The sequence below is a fragment of the Procambarus clarkii genome, chromosome 15 (genome assembly GCF_040958095.1).
Source record: "Procambarus clarkii isolate CNS0578487 chromosome 15, FALCON_Pclarkii_2.0, whole genome shotgun sequence".
Lineage (NCBI taxonomy): Eukaryota > Metazoa > Arthropoda > Malacostraca > Decapoda > Cambaridae > Procambarus > Procambarus clarkii.
The window spans coordinates 3,150,179-3,166,617 of NC_091164.1; the positions used below are offsets into that span (position 1 = coordinate 3,150,179).

Consider the following 16,439-nt stretch of genomic DNA (forward strand, 5'->3'; position numbering starts at 1 on the left):
CCTGATCATCCAGCCTGTCCTCCTGAGGTTTCCCAAAGAAGAGAAACAGTCGTACGAAACCTCCTTTATCTTAGCAGTAAAATAGGTACCTGGGTGTTAGTCAGCTGTCACGGGCTGCTTCCTGGGGGTGTAGGCCTGGTCGAGGACCGGGCCGCGGGGACACTAAAAAGCCCCGAAATCATCTCAAGATAACCTCCAGATAGCCTATCAGAGGACCCAAATCAGAAAACGAGACCGTTCACTTCAATTACCATTTTACATTACAATTTTTGCCCTTAAGTATGTACGTCAAAATGTGACGTTCTATTAGGAGGGGTTGTTGATCCTTCTTGTCTGTGACGCGTATCAGACGTGTTTTAGGGTGTGCTCGTGTCAATGTTGTAATGACAGGTTTGGGGTCGCTGGAAACCGTATTAGCTAGTACATACCTTGAGGTGCTTCCGGGGCTTAGTGTCCCCGCGGCCCGGTCGTCGACCAGGCCTCCTGGTTGCTGGACTGATCAACCAGGCTGTTAGACGCGGCTGCTCGCAGCCTGACGTATGAGTCACAGCCTGGTTGATCAGGTATCCTTTGGAGGAGATTCATTCACCAGTCTCTCACATTCACCAGTACATTCACAAGTGTCTCTCCTACTTTATTATACTCTACATAATTATAACATTTGACGATTTATTTTAGGCTAACCATTTCATCAAACAGTCATTTGAAACTAAAAAAAAAAAAAGTAAGTTGACTTAGAAATATATCCGTACCAAAAGGCCACTGTGAGAAGTAGGCATTTTGAAAACATTACTGAAATAATTTTACTCATTTTATTGAAGTAGATTTAATGTTCTGTGGTTGTTACACCTGTGAGGCAGCGCCAGTGATCACTTATCAACTAAAGAAATGTGTTTGTGTACATTTGAGAATTTCCATTTGATTCTTGAATGATATGGTTGAAATTTTAGGAAACATTTAGTGAGCATAATCACAAGCAAACCTGTAAATGAGTGAATGCCGCCACAATGCCTACTTTTTTTTCTTTTTTTTTTTTTTTTTTTTTAGTTACAAGTACAAGAGTTGTTACATTCTTGTACAGCCACTAGTACGCGTAGCGTTTCGGGCAGGTCCCTGGAATACGATCCCCGCCGCGAAGAATCGTTGTTACAACCAAGTACACATTTTACTGTTGAGTTAAACAGAGGCTACAGTTAAGGAATTGCGCCCAGTAAATCCTCCCCGGCCAGGATACGAACCCATGACAAAGCGCTCGCGGAACGCCAGGCGAGTGTCTTACCACTACACCACGGAGACTGGTTACTTGTGCTGTTCCGAATGGGTGCTCGCTTCCCTTTGCAAAGAATTCAAATCTTTTTCAAAGATTTTTCAAAGGGGAGATTTCTGAAACAGTTTCACTGCACTCAAAATTTGCTCCCTGGAAATGGGACAACAGAGGTGACGTAATATACACATGGAAGGTCAGGTCCCAAGCAAGCATAACAACTTTCTGGAGTGAAACAAATGGTTAATATATCCGGTGAACAGTAGAGGTGCCATAGGCACAAGGAAAGCACATTGTATGAACATCAGAGGCCTATATATGGCTCTTTAGCCTCCACACGGCAAAAAATCTTTATTACTGAAACACAGGTGGATTTAATGAGACAATTGGACTAAGATCTTGCAGGAAGTGCTGGATCAGCAGAGTTCTAAGTGAGGCGAGGCTACGGGCGGCGCTCCAAGCAACGGGCCTTCAGATAAAGTTATACAAGCCTGGGATCAGATTCACGAAAGAACTTACGCAAGCACTTACGAACCTGTACATCTTTTCTCAATCTTTGGCGGCTTTGTTTACAATTATTAAACAGTTAATGAGCTCCGAAGCACCAGGAGGCTGTTTATAACAATAACAACAGTTGATTGGCAAGTTTTCATGCATGTAAACTGTTTAATAAATGTAACCAAAACCGTCAAAGATTGAGGAAAGATGTACACGTTCGTAAGTACTTGCGTAAGTGCTTTCGTGAATCTGGCCTCTGGCCCTCAGGCCGGGCTTAGGCAGAAAAAGAACTACTTCCTCTATAGTGGCTATTGTAAACTATCTAATTGTAAACTGGCTGTTGATAATTGAACCGAGAGTGCTTGATATGGTATACTTCGGCTTTGTCTAATCTTTTGTTGATTATTTGTGTTTTTTATTCGGGATACCTTTGGTGATGGTTATGAACTTTGTGTATTGTCTGACACCTTGACATAAATAGTCAATATATTGAGATCGTTGGAGCTGACAGTCTGCCATAGGGAGAGAGAATGTGTGTGTGTGTGTGTGTGTGTGTGTGTGTGTGTGTGAGTGAGTGAGAGAGAGAGAGAGAGAGAGAGTGTGTGTGTGTGTGTGTGTGTGTGTGTGTGTGTGTGTGTGTGTGTGTGTGTGTGTGTGTGTGTGTGTGTGTGTGTGTGTGTGAGAGAGAGAGAGAGAGAGAGTGCGTGCGTGCTGGCCATGGCGGCGCCGGGGTGGGTGTCGGCCGCATTAGATGACCATAGTCTAGGCAGTGGTTCACCCCCACCTGCTGGGCTCCTAGCTATAGCAATTCTGTCCGCCCTCTCTTCCTATTCTTCTGTGGCTTGTTTACTAGCCTCATGCTTAGTCGTCTCCCGCGCATTCCTCTGTTCTTAACTCTTTCTATACAATTTGTTATGCTCTATACCGCTCTTGTTCTTCATATTATTGTCTGTTGTGCTCCCTCACTGTAGTCCTGTGTTCTAAATGTTCTCACTGTCCCTCGTGGAGCAATAGATGAGGTCACGTCTCGTATCGTGTGTGTAATCTCTTCACCCGTCATAATAAACCCGTACGTTCAATATATTACTGTCGTATTTGCCAAAGATAAAAATGTTGCTTAATATCTGCAAGATGTACTACTAAATACCGCATGATCTACATCTTAGTCAACATTATCAGAAGAAAATCTGTAACACTAAGCTGGAATCATCTCTCTTAAAATGCACTATGTCCTTGTAGAATTGTCTTGGTACAAAGGTGCAGCCGTTAAGTAAGGGATTTATTAAATGTAATCTACAAACCGCATCAATTGAAGCAAACGGTTTCGTGTCCGATGAACTTGTAGTAACTACAGTCAGTATTCATCTAGTTGTGCCTGCGGGGGTTGAGTTCTGGCTCTTTGGTCCCGCCTCTTAACTGTAAATCAACTAGTGTACAGATTCCTGAGCCTACTGGGCTCTATTGAGGCTACTGGGTTCTATTGAGGCTACTGGGTTCTATTGAGGCTACTGGGTTCTATTGAGGCTACTGGGTTCTATTGAGGCTACTGGGTTCTATTGAGGCTACTGGGTTCTATTGAGGCTACTGGGCTCTATTGAGGCTACTGGGCTCAATGGAGGCTACTGGGCTCTATTGAGGCTACTGGGCTCTATTGAGGCTACTGGGCTCTATTGAGGCTACTGGGCTCTAATTGAGGCTACTGGGCTCTAATTGAGGCTACTGGGCTCTAATTGAGGCTACTGGGCTCTAATTGAGGCTACTGGGCTCTAATTGAGGCTACTGGGCTCTATTGAGGCTACTGGGCTCTATTGAGGCTACTGGGCTCTAATTGAGGCTACTGGGCTCTAATTGAGGCTACTGGGCTCTAATTGAGGCTACTGGGCTCTAATTGAGGCTACTGGGCTCTATTGAGGCTACTGGGCTCTATTGAGGCTACTGGGCTCTAATTGAGGCTACTGGGCTCTATTGAGGCTACTGGGCTCTATTGAGGCTACTGGGCTCTATTGAGGCTACTGGGCTCTAATTGAGGCTACTGGGCTCTAATTGAGGCTACTGGGCTCTAATTGAGGCTACTGGGCTCTAATTGAGGCTACTGGGCTCTAATTGAGGCTACTGGGCTCTAATTGAGGCTACTGGGCTCTATTGAGCCTACTGGACTCTATAGAACCCAGTGTGTGTGTGAAACACAACAACTAAACCAAAGACTTCAAAAAAGTTGTATTTTTTTTTTTTTTTTTGCACAACGCATAAAGTACAAAAAACAATTAAGTTTGTACTCAATTAATGAGTTCCTCCGGGCCCCCCCCCCCCCCACAGTAACGAGACACGAGGAAGAGCGACCCATGGCAAGAGCACGGCACCCCTGGGGGTATATTCCCCATAAATATATGCAAACACTCGTTAGAAAATAGCTGTTATCTAAAACGACTTTTAATTGTAACACGTCTTCACCAAGGCTCTCTCAAGACCATAAGGAAGGGGGGAGGGGCTTAATTATCAGATAACTCGACCCCAACTTAAGTTATCTGACTAGAGTCAAACAGCGTCAGTATTACACCCTAATTAAAACAAGTGTCTAGACTAATTCTGGTTATCTGTGGACAATTTTCCACAGCGAATATATCAACCCAGGCTCCAAAAATTATAGTCCTTATGGCAACTGGATCGAACGTACATAAATGAACTCGTGTTTCCCCCCAAAAAAGCTCACTTTTGTACTATGGGAATTCCTCAAATTGTATGCCAAAAGAGTGGAACAGTGACTGGAAAACGTAACCTGTATCAGGCCTAAATAAGCAATTCTAGGCCTAATATTTATCATAAGCCTAATTTAGTCCATAAACATACTACGCTAGGTGTGTATATATATATATATATATATATATATATATATATATATATATATATATATATATATATATATATATATATATATATATATATATATATATATGTCGTACCTAGTAGCCAGAACTCACTTCTCAGCCTACTATTCAAGGCCCGATTTGCCTAATAAGCCAAGTTTTCCTGAATTAATATATTTACTATAATTTTTTTATTTTGAAATGATAAAGCAACCCTTTTCTCTATGTATGAGGTCAATTTTTTTTTATTGGAGTTAAAATTAACGTAGATATATGACCGAACCTAACCAACCCTACCTAACCTAACCTAACCTATATTTATAGGTAAGGTTAGGTTAGGTAGCCAAAAAAAGCTAGGTTAGGTTAGGTTAGGTAGGTTAGGTAGACGAAAAAACATTAATTCATGAAAACTTGCCTTATTAGGCAAATCGGGCCTTGAATAGTAGGCTGAGAAGTGCGTTCTGGCTATTAGGTACGACATATATATATATATATATATATATATATATATATATATATATATATATATATATATATATATATATATATATATATATATATATATATATATATGTCGTACCTAGTAGCCAGAACACACTTCTCAGCCTACTATGCAAGGCCCGATTTGCCTAATAAGCCAAGTTTTCATGAATTAATGTTTTTTCGACTACCTAACCTACCTAACCTATAAAGATAGGTTAGGTTAGGTAGGGTTGGTTAGGTTCGGTCATATATCTACGTTAATTTTAACTCCAATAAAAAAAAATTGACCTCATACATAATGAAATGGGTAGCTTTATCATTTCATAAGAAAAAAATTAGAGAAAATATATTAATTCAGGAAAACTTTGCTTACTAGGCAAATCGGGACTTGCATAGTAGGCTGAGAAGTGCGTTCTGGCTATTAGGTACGACATATATATATATATATATATATATATATATATATATATATATATATATATATATATATATATATATATATATATATATATATTATATATAATATATACACACACACAAATAGGGGTGGTAGGAGAAGAAATCAAAGTGTTCAGTGAGTATCCACAAGGTCTTCCGAGTACTCTTTATTTTCTTCTCCGAGGCTATGGGTCCCTACACTTGCACCAGTGGTGGTACCCCTCATATATATATATATTAAAAAAATATATATAAAACCACATATAATTTATTGTAAACAAAATGTTTCTTCGCTATCCGAACATTTTATATGCGTCACATTACAACTAAACTGTTGATAACTAACCAATAATCAACATTTCATGTGTATGGTTAACCTTAACATTAGTAAATAGTAGAGGATACACTGAATGGAGTATTTAACGTGTATGAAATTAGTTGTGAGGTGAGGAACGTTGTAATTATAAACATTTACCACGGCAGTACAGATCTGCCATACAGATTTGTTGAGGTACAGTCTGTCTGCCTGCCTGCCTGTGTCTGTCTCTCTCAATCTTTATCCGACGACGATATCATAAAACCTATCCGACGACGATATCATAAAACCTGAGAACTATTGGGAAGTTCATCTCACGAGAGACAATGTTTTCATCCATGATTTGACCACAGTTACGGGGCGGTGGAAAGCCTAGACAGGACTGTAGCCTAATGTTCATATTTGTCAGCAATTATGATGTAATTTATTTACAATGGTATTAAATAGATTTAGCACCGACAGTTCCTTTTTTTGTTTTTTTGGTTCAGCTGTGATATAGAGTATGCTGTAAATCAGAGCCATGACTAATGTATTTAGCCGGTGGGTTGATGCGAGGTAACTATGACTCCCCAGGGCGCCTGCTGCCTGAACCAGTAATATCAAGGTCATTAACCAATAAAGAAAAGGTAGTATTGATAATAAGGAAATTAATTATCCTTGAGCACGGTCGGTTGTGAGGCTAGATCAAAGAGATCAGACTTGCCGGTTTGTCTGCCTGCTTGTCTCTCTCTCTCCCTCCCTCTCTCTCCCTCTCCCTCTCTCATCTCTCCCTGTAAATGCTTGCCGGGGAGCCTGCATCCCTCCGCTTCAACCCGGGATGATTGACTGGGCACCAATCGTTAACTATTCGCCCATGTTTACCCAGCAGTAAATGGGGACTAGGTTGTGAACATTATTGGATCGTGTTCCAGGGAAATCTAGTAGGATAAGGCTTACAATGAACTAACCAAACCTGCTAACAGTGAGTTTAGGAGTCAGAAGTATATGTTACCCGTCTGTGTAAAATGAGAGAGAGAGAGAGAGAGAGAGAGAGAGAGAGAGAGAGAGAGAGAGAGAGAGAGAGAGAGAGAGAGAGAGAGAGAGAGAGAGAGAGAGACCAAGGTACAAAGATATATACAGGAAAAGAACCGTAGAGACAGAGAGACAGGCATCCAATCTTGCCTGGCCAGCCTCCCAAGCTGCCAGCCTCACATGGCCATGACGACCGCCGCCCAGCTCTCCTCACCGCCAGTGTTGTGGTAGACGCCGTCGCGGGCGGGTGTTGCTAAACCTCCTCTCCGCCGCCGCCGCGCTCGCTTGGATCTACTCTTCCAACACGGAAATTTAGCCTTATATGGTGCTCATATCGCGCGATTTGTGATTGGAAAAAAAAAAGTAATTTCAGTGCTGCTCTACAAAAGTGTTTTTCAACAGTGCACATGAAAGGGAAATTTTGATACTATACATAATAACGATGATTTACTGCATATATATATACATTAATGTGATATCTTATATGCTACCCTGTTTGTAACTAATTTTATTTTAATTAAAAAGACAGATTGAAGCGCCAGTCATGGCCCTGAAGTGTTGTGTATTTACCATGTCATTATTTGCTTATTTGTCGCACTTGTCATAGTCAACACCACTCATATAAGCTTAGGATTTCGCAGGTGTCAAGAAAAGTTTTGTTATTCTTGTAAGATAAAGAGTTTCCAAGCATAATATTTAGGTGGATAGAGTACCACTGAAGTACCACGTAATCTAATTTATATTTATAAATCTCCTATTATAATACTACGTAACCTAATTTATATTTGTTATTATTGTCATAATTCTGATCTTTGGGAATTGGTGAGGGAGTCTACAGTCTATGTTGAGGAGAAATTCTACTTATAATCGTGATGGGCAGAGAGATATCATGAACGTAATCGTTCTTGTGTTACCTGGAGCTTACCTGAAGGAGGTCTCGGGAGTTCTTCTACTCCCCGAGCCCGGCCTGAGGCCAGGCTCGACTTGTGATAACTTGGTCCAACAGGCTGTTGCTTGCAGTTGCCCGCAGGCCCACATATCCTCTACAACCAGGTTGGTCCGGTACCTCTTGCAAGAACTTATCAAATTTGTTCTTGAAGTCCACCTTTGTTCCGGCTACCTTTGTGTGGTAGTGTTCACTAGTGTTCACACTTTGAAGTGGCTTTAAGGTGCTAGTGTCTGATAGTGACTAGTGCGGGCTTCACACTGCACTAGTATACATTGGTATACAATAGTTGTATTTGTCACTGGTATAACCTTGGAGATACATGTTTGACCTGGAAGGGGGAGGGGTAAATCCCATCTGTTCTGCACTTGACAAAGAAAATAGTATCGGTGAACATTTCAAATGAACTGGCAATGTTAGCACATTTGTGATAATCTGCGTCAGATGTCAATATTGCATTACTGTCCAATACAGTTGTCCTTACAACTTGCACAAGTACGAGGGGGATAAGTTTGATAAGTCTTAAAGAAGTGCAAGTTAAAATCCTAACAAGAATTCTATCAAGTCTGTAATTAATACCGAAATAATTTCTCAATGGAGTTGTCCCCAGCATTGTAGATGAACAAACCATGCATTGAAAAGCTAGCATTGAAACCTAGCATTGCAAACCAAACCTAGCATTGCAAACCAAACCTAGCATTGAAAACAAGCTTTGTCGTAACGTCGTTGGCCGAGGTTGGGTTGGATAAGGCTAGGTAGCCTTTAAACCCAATGGCGAACCGTTATCTTGAGGTTATCTTGAGATGATTTCGGGGCTTTTAGTGTCCCCGCGGCCCGGTCCTCGAGGAGGCATCCACCCCCAGGAAGCAGCCCGTGACAGCTGACTAGCACCCAGGTACCTATTTTACTGCTAGGTAACAGGGGCATAGGGTGAAAGAAACTCTGCCCATTGTTTCTCGCCGGCGCCTGGGATCGAACCCAGAACCACAGGATCACAAATCCAGCGTGCTGTCCGCTCGGCCGACCGGCTCCCTCAACCGTCTTGGGTTCGATGTGACTTGTAAGCTAAGAGTGGCCGGACTTGGGGAGTAGAAGAACTCCCAGAACCCCATCAACCAGGTAATCAACCAGGTATCAACCATAACGCATTAAGATTAAGCTCAGTTTGTAAATCTTCAAAATATAATTAATGAATCAACTCATTTACTAGGGTGCCCCCTTCTCATGCCTTACACATCTGCATTCTTCTTTTGCAAATTTAAACAAAATGTTGACGAACAAAGAAAACGGCAAAAGACCTATTAGCCTATATGAGGAAGCTCATATTTAAACTCAGTCATATGTCTAACCTACGCTTCAAAACTAATACTGCAGTGATAAAACAATAATAGGCCTGTTTATCTGACCATTCAACCTGTCCTCTTAAAAAGAACGTCGCTTTTGGCTGGTATGCGCGTTATGGCTAAATTTGGACGTAATTTGAAATGAAATCGACTCACAAAAGTGACGTTCTGTTCCGTTTTCTATTTGAGTCGTCCGGCGTACGCGCAGAGGTTATAAAAGGACACTTTAAATTAATGTTTTTCATAACGTTTTGAAACTTCATGAGAATTTCCTGCCCACCTAACCTATCAGAGGACCCTTAACTTACTGTTGTTGAAAAAAAAAATCCAAATATATTTTCATTTTTTTTTCATTTTCAAATTACGTCCAAATTCGACCATACGGGCAAACGGCCAAAAGCGACGTTCTTTTTAAGAGGACAGGTTGGACCATTAGCAAGGCTTTTGATGCTGTTTACCATGAGAGGGTGGTAGTTATAAATTAGTACATAGTATTGGGGACCAAATGCTGTCTTGAAATAGTGGTGTGGGGGAGGGGGGGGAAGGTACCTTGCGATGATTTCGGGGCTCAACGTCCCCGCGACCCGGTCGTTGAATAGGCATAATGGGTTGGTGTCAAGAGTGGTTTCGTCACAATTGAAATAACACATTGGCCTCTATTTTTTCATAAGACATTGTTATTAACTCCAATTCACCCCCCCCCCCCTTCTCCTCTCTCCTCCCCCTCCCATTTAATCTTTCTTCCCTTCTTCTCGTTCCTTCTCCCCTTCCCTCTCCCCTCCCTTCCGTTCCCGCTCCCTCCCCCCCGTTCTCCAATTTACTTCAGAATTATAATGTAAGCGTGTAGGTTAAGAACACATTAGACACGACCTTCTTGCTTCCAAGTCACACTTGATTTGATGAGTTTACTTAAGTTTCAGTCCTCAAAATGGGATTGGTCAAGTCTATGTTAGCTAAAACGTAAGAGTAAGAGTCGCCACCAACTTCACTGCTGCGCACATCAGAATGGTTTGGGCAGAATTACAGACAATACACATACACACACACACATACACACACACACACACACACACACACACACACCACACACACACACACACACACACACACACACACACACACACACACACACACACACACGGGGCCTCGTAGCCTGGTGGATAGCGCGCAGGACTCGTAATTCTGTGGCGCGGGTTCGATTCCCGCACGAGGCAGAAACAAATGGGCAAAGTTTCTTTCATCCTGAATGCCCCTGTTACCTAGCAGTAAATAGGTACCTGGGAGTTAGTCAGCTGTCACGGGCTGCTTCCTGGGGGGGGGTGTGGAAAAAAAAAGTAGTTAGTGTAGTTACTAAACAGTTGATTGACAGTTGAGAGGCGGGCCGAAAGAGCAAAGCTCAACCCCCGCAAACACAACTAGGTGAATACAACTAGGTGAATACACACACCTCCCACTATCCCCCTTTTCATTGTTTACTATTTGCCAGATGGGCGACAGCCAAAATATTCCAATAATGTGTCAGTAGCAATATTGTCATTTACATCATTTCACTTTATCTCCCCTTTTTAAGCAATATTTTCACATTTAACATTTGTCCATATGTAATTACCTAAGTAGTTACAGGATGAGAGCTACGCTCGTGGTGTCCCGTCTTCCCAGCACTCTTTGTCATATAACGCTTTGAAACTACTGGCGGTCTTGGCCTCCACCACCTTGACCGTCAGTACTTTCAATATGTTCTATAGACACTTACTGCTTTCATAATTTAGGAATTTTAAGAATTTCATAAATTCCTAATTCGTATATTTTTTCCAGAATTTTACTTAAGACTGGTCATACTTACACTGTTCCTGTGTAGACTACTTTGATTAGTTTATGCTCGTCTTGTAGTTGCTCTCCCGTGTATCTACGCGCGTACACTGTTGTTGTTGTTTAAGATTCGCTACCTGGAGCAAAAAGTTCAAAGTAGCACGGGCTATGGTGAGCCCGTGGCGCGTACACGCACGCATATTACCGGCTACACAGTCACTACACTGGATAGGGTGCCCCGGATCGACCCGGTGTACCCAAGTCACCCCCTACACATCCCTCCCTAACCACTACCCCCTCCCCCTCTCTCCTTTACACCCCCCTCTCTCCCTTACACATACACCCCCCCCCTTACCTCCCTCTCGACACGGCTATCTTCCTCCCTCGCTCACTATCACTCATCATTTTCTCTAAGCATTATTTATTTATATACAAGAAGGTACATTGGGGGGGTTAAGAGAGAACATAGAAATGAAGTTGATTTTACATTCTTGTAAAGCCACTTTACCCTATTGTCAACTCTAAAGCCACTTTGTAAAGCATAGCGTTTTGGGCAAAACTGTCTTCACCGTCGCCCCTATCTTCAGGGGAGTCTGACAGCTGGGTGGACAGTGCTTCGGATTCGTAGTCCTGAGGTTCCGGGTTCGATCCCCGGTGGAGGCGGAGACAAATGGGCAAAATGTTTCTTTCACCCCTGATGCCCCTGTTACCTAGCAGTAAATAGGTACCTGGGAGTTAGACAGCTGCTACAGGCTGCTTCCTGGGGGATGTGTAACAAAAAGGAGACCTGGTCGAGGACCGGGCCGCGAGGAGGCTAAGCCCCGAAGTCATCTCAAGATAACCAAGATAACCGTAACCAAACGGTTACCCCTAGAACACAAATCTTTTTTTATTATTAATACATTAGGTACATCTGCATTTGTGCAGCTGCCCTAGACTATATGAAGGGGAGTACAGTGTGTCAAAAAGCTAGCTACGTGATGCTAAAAAATCCCCATCACACAGGATAGTTAGTCATACAGAGGCATGTGATAAGTAGTCTGCACTGACAGACTCTGGGTGCATTATGAGGATATCATCAGCACAAGAGTGAATAAGGCAGCAATGATACTAAAAGTCTCCATCTGGCAGGGTGGTTAGTCATACAGGGCCATATATTCAGTAGCCTGCACTGGCAAATTTTGGGTACACTGTGAGGATATCTTCAAGAATACGAGAGTGAATAAAGTAATTGCAAAGCTCCAGGTACCTCATGCCAACTGGTCTGAAAGGTCTAATAACTGGGCATTCAGTGATGTAGTGCGGGAGATCATGCCGTAGTTCCTGCTCACAGAGTTTGCAACTGGAGTGCTCAGGATCGGGAGACCCGTCACCTGTAGCCACCTGCCACAGGTAACAGTAACCCAACCTGATCCTTGCAACCACTGTGTCGCACAGTCTAGTGGACGTTTTGTGCTGCCCATAGATGTACGTTTCAGATCTGAACAAATCATAGCTTTTTATACTAATACTTTTTTTTTTTTTTTTTATTAAGTTATGAGGTACATCTGCATTACTTTCATGTTACACAAGAGATAAAGTCTATGGACTCAGGGCTGAACATGTCACAGGCCGTGTTCACCGTCAAAGGGGCACTGCGCCGACCCTTATGACACTCCAATTAAAATCACCAATAAACTTGCATAGTTCAATGAGGCGAGCCCCAAGTGTCACGCCTCCAACCTCAAACAGAAAGACCACATTCTTATGCACATGACCTGCTTACATACATCAGATGTAACTCCCATATAGGACTTCCAACCACTTGGTCTGGTCGGTAGAGCGACGGTCTCGCTTCTTAGGACTTCCAACCACTTGGTCTGGTCGGTAGAGCGACGGTCTCGCTTCTTAGGACTTCCAACCACTTGGTCTGGTCGGTAGAGCGACGGTCTCGCTTCTTAGGACTTCCAACCACTTGGTCTGGTCGGTAGAGCGACGGTCTCGCTTCGTGCAGGTTAGCGTTCAATATCGAAGCGGTTGGGCACCATTCCTTCTCCCCGTTCCATCCCAAATCCTTATTCTGATCCCTTCCAAGTGCTATATAGTCGTAATGACTTTGCGCTTTCTCCTCGTACAGGAAGGGAACTACATGACATAACAGAATAAAGCCCGAACAACAGCCTAGTGGACCAAACTCTCACAAGTCAAGCCTGGCCTCGGGCCGGGCTTGGGCAGTAGAAGAACTCCCAGAACCCCATCAACCAGGTATCAACCAGCTTCAGTGCTAAATGTACATCACATGTTGTATGCCACGGGGACAGACAGACACACACACACACACACACACACACACACACACACACACACACACACACACACACACACACACACACACTCACACACTCACTCACTCACTCACTCACTCACTCACTCACTCTACATTAACAAAATTGTGTGTTAATATTTGGTTAAATTGTCGAGTTGCATATAATTGGTGCCATGTCCTCTGGTTAAGCGACAGGAGACGAGAGACTGAAGTAATGTCAGCTGTATCATCATCAGAAATGTAATTTAGAGCAAGGGAAGGGGGGCGTAGCGTAACATAAGCAAAATTATGTGGCGGTGGATAGGTCAAGTGTTAGTCACCCAGCACGTCCCAAGGTCGACCTTCAAGCGGGAGAACTTGCGCCAATTGTCAAGCCCCGTTGCTACGTGCGTGTTGATACTAGGCTGTAAGTTACACCTCAGTGGCTCGAATATTTAGCCATGTCATAGTATTGAAGCTAGAATTGAAACTCGTTTTTCAACATGGGCATACATACAGAAATCACAATGTGATGCATCAGTGAACAAATCCACAAGGTCCGTGACGAGGATTCGAACCTACGTCTGTGAGTAACCCAGACGCTGCCTTAATCGAATCGTAGGTTCGAATCCTCGTCACGGCCCTTGTGGATTTGTTCATAGGCATACAGCCTGCGTTCCATCCAGTGTTGCTTGTACGTGGTTGCAGCAGCGTGTTTGGTGCGTGTTTGGGCTGAAGAAGATTCGTATCAATGCTGTCAGAAAGGTAGTAAGTGGTTTTAGCACACACAGATCTTTATATGGCCCAGCGTGATTTAATTGTGGGGGACATTGTCGCCTTGTGCTCTGTACCAGAATAGGTTTTTAGCCCAGCGACTGGCGGAGGTCCCCTGATGCGTGGCTCAGACATGGTCAGGTTTTACGGGGCATTTGCTTCTTGTAAGATTTTTATTACGTTAGCAAGCTGCGGGAAGCCTCGTGGTTACTTGAACCGTCAATCGTGTGCATAAATTAAACATATACAAAGTTTGGTTGACTGCATTCCAGGTTAATTATGTACAGAGTACGAGTACATTCAAGATTATTTTCAGCCTTGTGCATAGACTACTTTCATGTATAGTTTTGTTGGCTCTTCACGCGAGAGGAGAATATTATTACTGCCGATGTGTGTAAATAATAAATGTGGGAGTTTTAATGTCATTCACTTGGGCTGTAGGAGACTGGACCCGCGGTCCCCCCTACGCCAATGAAGCTGAAGTTCGATCGACTAGGCTATTGGTGTACTCTTTATAAGGAAAAAGTCCAGAAGCAGAGTTGGAAGTTTACAGGAGCAGACACTTTATATTCTCTGCTGTATTACTGTAGCCTTATTGTGTAAATTAAGAAAATGTCAAGGCCTTTGTTTAAATGTTAAAGCTTAAATTTCAATCAGCTTTTAAATATAAACAAATTAAATTCTTAATACATGTGAAGGTTAGACAATTCTTATCCTTGACTGCACTTCCTTTTTGAGCAACTGAATTGTCTTATGAGTAACTATTTACGCTAGTTAAGGTATTTGAGGTGTGTGTAGCATTATTTTCTTTCCAATAACAGTTCTTGCACTTGTGTTGGTAATTTATCTCTGCGAATTAGAAGTGTAATTTATAAAGAGAAGTGCAGGTGCACGAGGGGACACAGTGCTCACCTTGTCCGTAGCGCAGGTTAGTAACTCACACCTACTTAATACACAAGGGAGGCTGTGTTGTAGAGGTCGGGGTCGTGTGTGTGTGTGTGTGTGTGTGTGTGTGTGTGTGTGTGTGTGTGTGTGTGTGTGTGTGTGTGTGTGTGTGTGTGTGTGTGTGTGTGTGTGTGTGTGCGCGCGCGCGCGCGCTCCACCTCGCACACGCACCACCTCGCACACGCACCACCTCGCACACGCACACTACGGGGCCTCGTAGCCTGGTGGATAGCGCGCAGGACTCGTAATTCTGTGGCGGGGTTTCGATTCCCGCACGAGGCAGAAACAAATGGGCAAAGTTTCTTTCACCCTAAGTGCCCCTGTTACCTAGCAGTAAACAGGTACCTGGGAGTTAGTCAGCTGTCACGGGCTGCTTCCTGGGGGGGGGGTGTGTGGTGTGAAAAAAAAAAGTAGTTAGTAAACAGTTGATTGACAGTTGAGAGGCGGGCCGAAAGAGCAAAGCTCAACCCCCGCAAAAACAACTAGTAAACACACACACACACACACACACACACACACACACACACACACACACACACACACACACACACACACACACACAGTTGAACCTCCCACAGACCCAAGTAGGTGCGCGCGCGCACAGGTGAAAATTGGATACTGAAGTTATGGAGACGCAAGGCACTGCTGCTTCGGTGTTTGGAATGAAGTGAAGTGACGGTTGAGGCCAGTTCACTGCTGTCAATGTTCACTTGGGACAGTTAAGCAAGTCCCAGCTGTGTCTGGGTACAAGTGACAGGATGAACAACCCAGCGGGTTTTCTTCCTATTGGGGAGTGTTGTACATGCTGCTATGGCGGTGTGTCCACTCACAGAATGAGTGACGCTGCCCAATACTGTCACTATGGCGGTGTGTCCACTCACAGGATGAGTGGCGCTGCCCAATACTGTCACTATGGCGGTGTCCACTCACAGGATGAGTGGCGCTGCCCAATACTGTCACTATGGCGGTGTGTCCACTCGCAGGATGAGTGGCGCTGCCCAATACTGTCACTATGGCGGTGTGTCCACTCACAGGATGAGTGGCGCTGCCCAATAAACTCGCCCCTCGGGGCAAAATTTAAATTTAAAAAAACACTTGGGGTCTGGACGGTAGAGCGACGGTCTCGCTTCATGCAGGTCGGCGTTCAATCCCCCGACCGTCCACAAGTGGTTGGGCACCATTCCTCTCCCCCACCCCCCTCCCTTCGTCCCATCCCAAATCCTTATCCCTTCCAAGTGCTATATAGTCGCAATGGTTTGGCGCTTTCTCCTGATAGTCCCTCTCTTCAGTCGACTGCCTTAAAAGTTGATTTCAGATAGGAAATTACAATAGGTTGCACTGGATGCCCACACGTGGAGAGTCGGTACACACAGAAATCACATTAACGTGATGCATCAAAACAGCCAGCTGGATCAAGTTATCGCAAGTCGTGGCCTAGGGCCGGGCTCGGGGAGTAGACGATAC

General features: G+C 43.7%; 1 protein-coding gene across 6 annotated transcripts in view; it reads left to right on the forward strand.

Annotated features, from left to right (window-relative positions):
- The first annotated feature begins 7,091 nt into the window (after positions 1-7,091).
- The window catches only part of LOC123759043 (uncharacterized), a 136,799-nt gene continuing 127,451 nt past the window's right edge, over positions 7,092-16,439 (forward strand). For 3 of the 6 annotated variants that reach the window (XM_069324882.1, XM_069324883.1, XM_045743793.2), the window contains exon 1: positions 7,092-7,237. The gene's annotated coding sequence lies outside the window, so the exon portion shown is untranslated. The remainder of the gene's footprint in view (positions 7,238-16,439) is intronic. The other 3 variants (XM_045743790.2, XM_045743791.2, XM_045743795.2) reach the window with 1 other exon arrangement.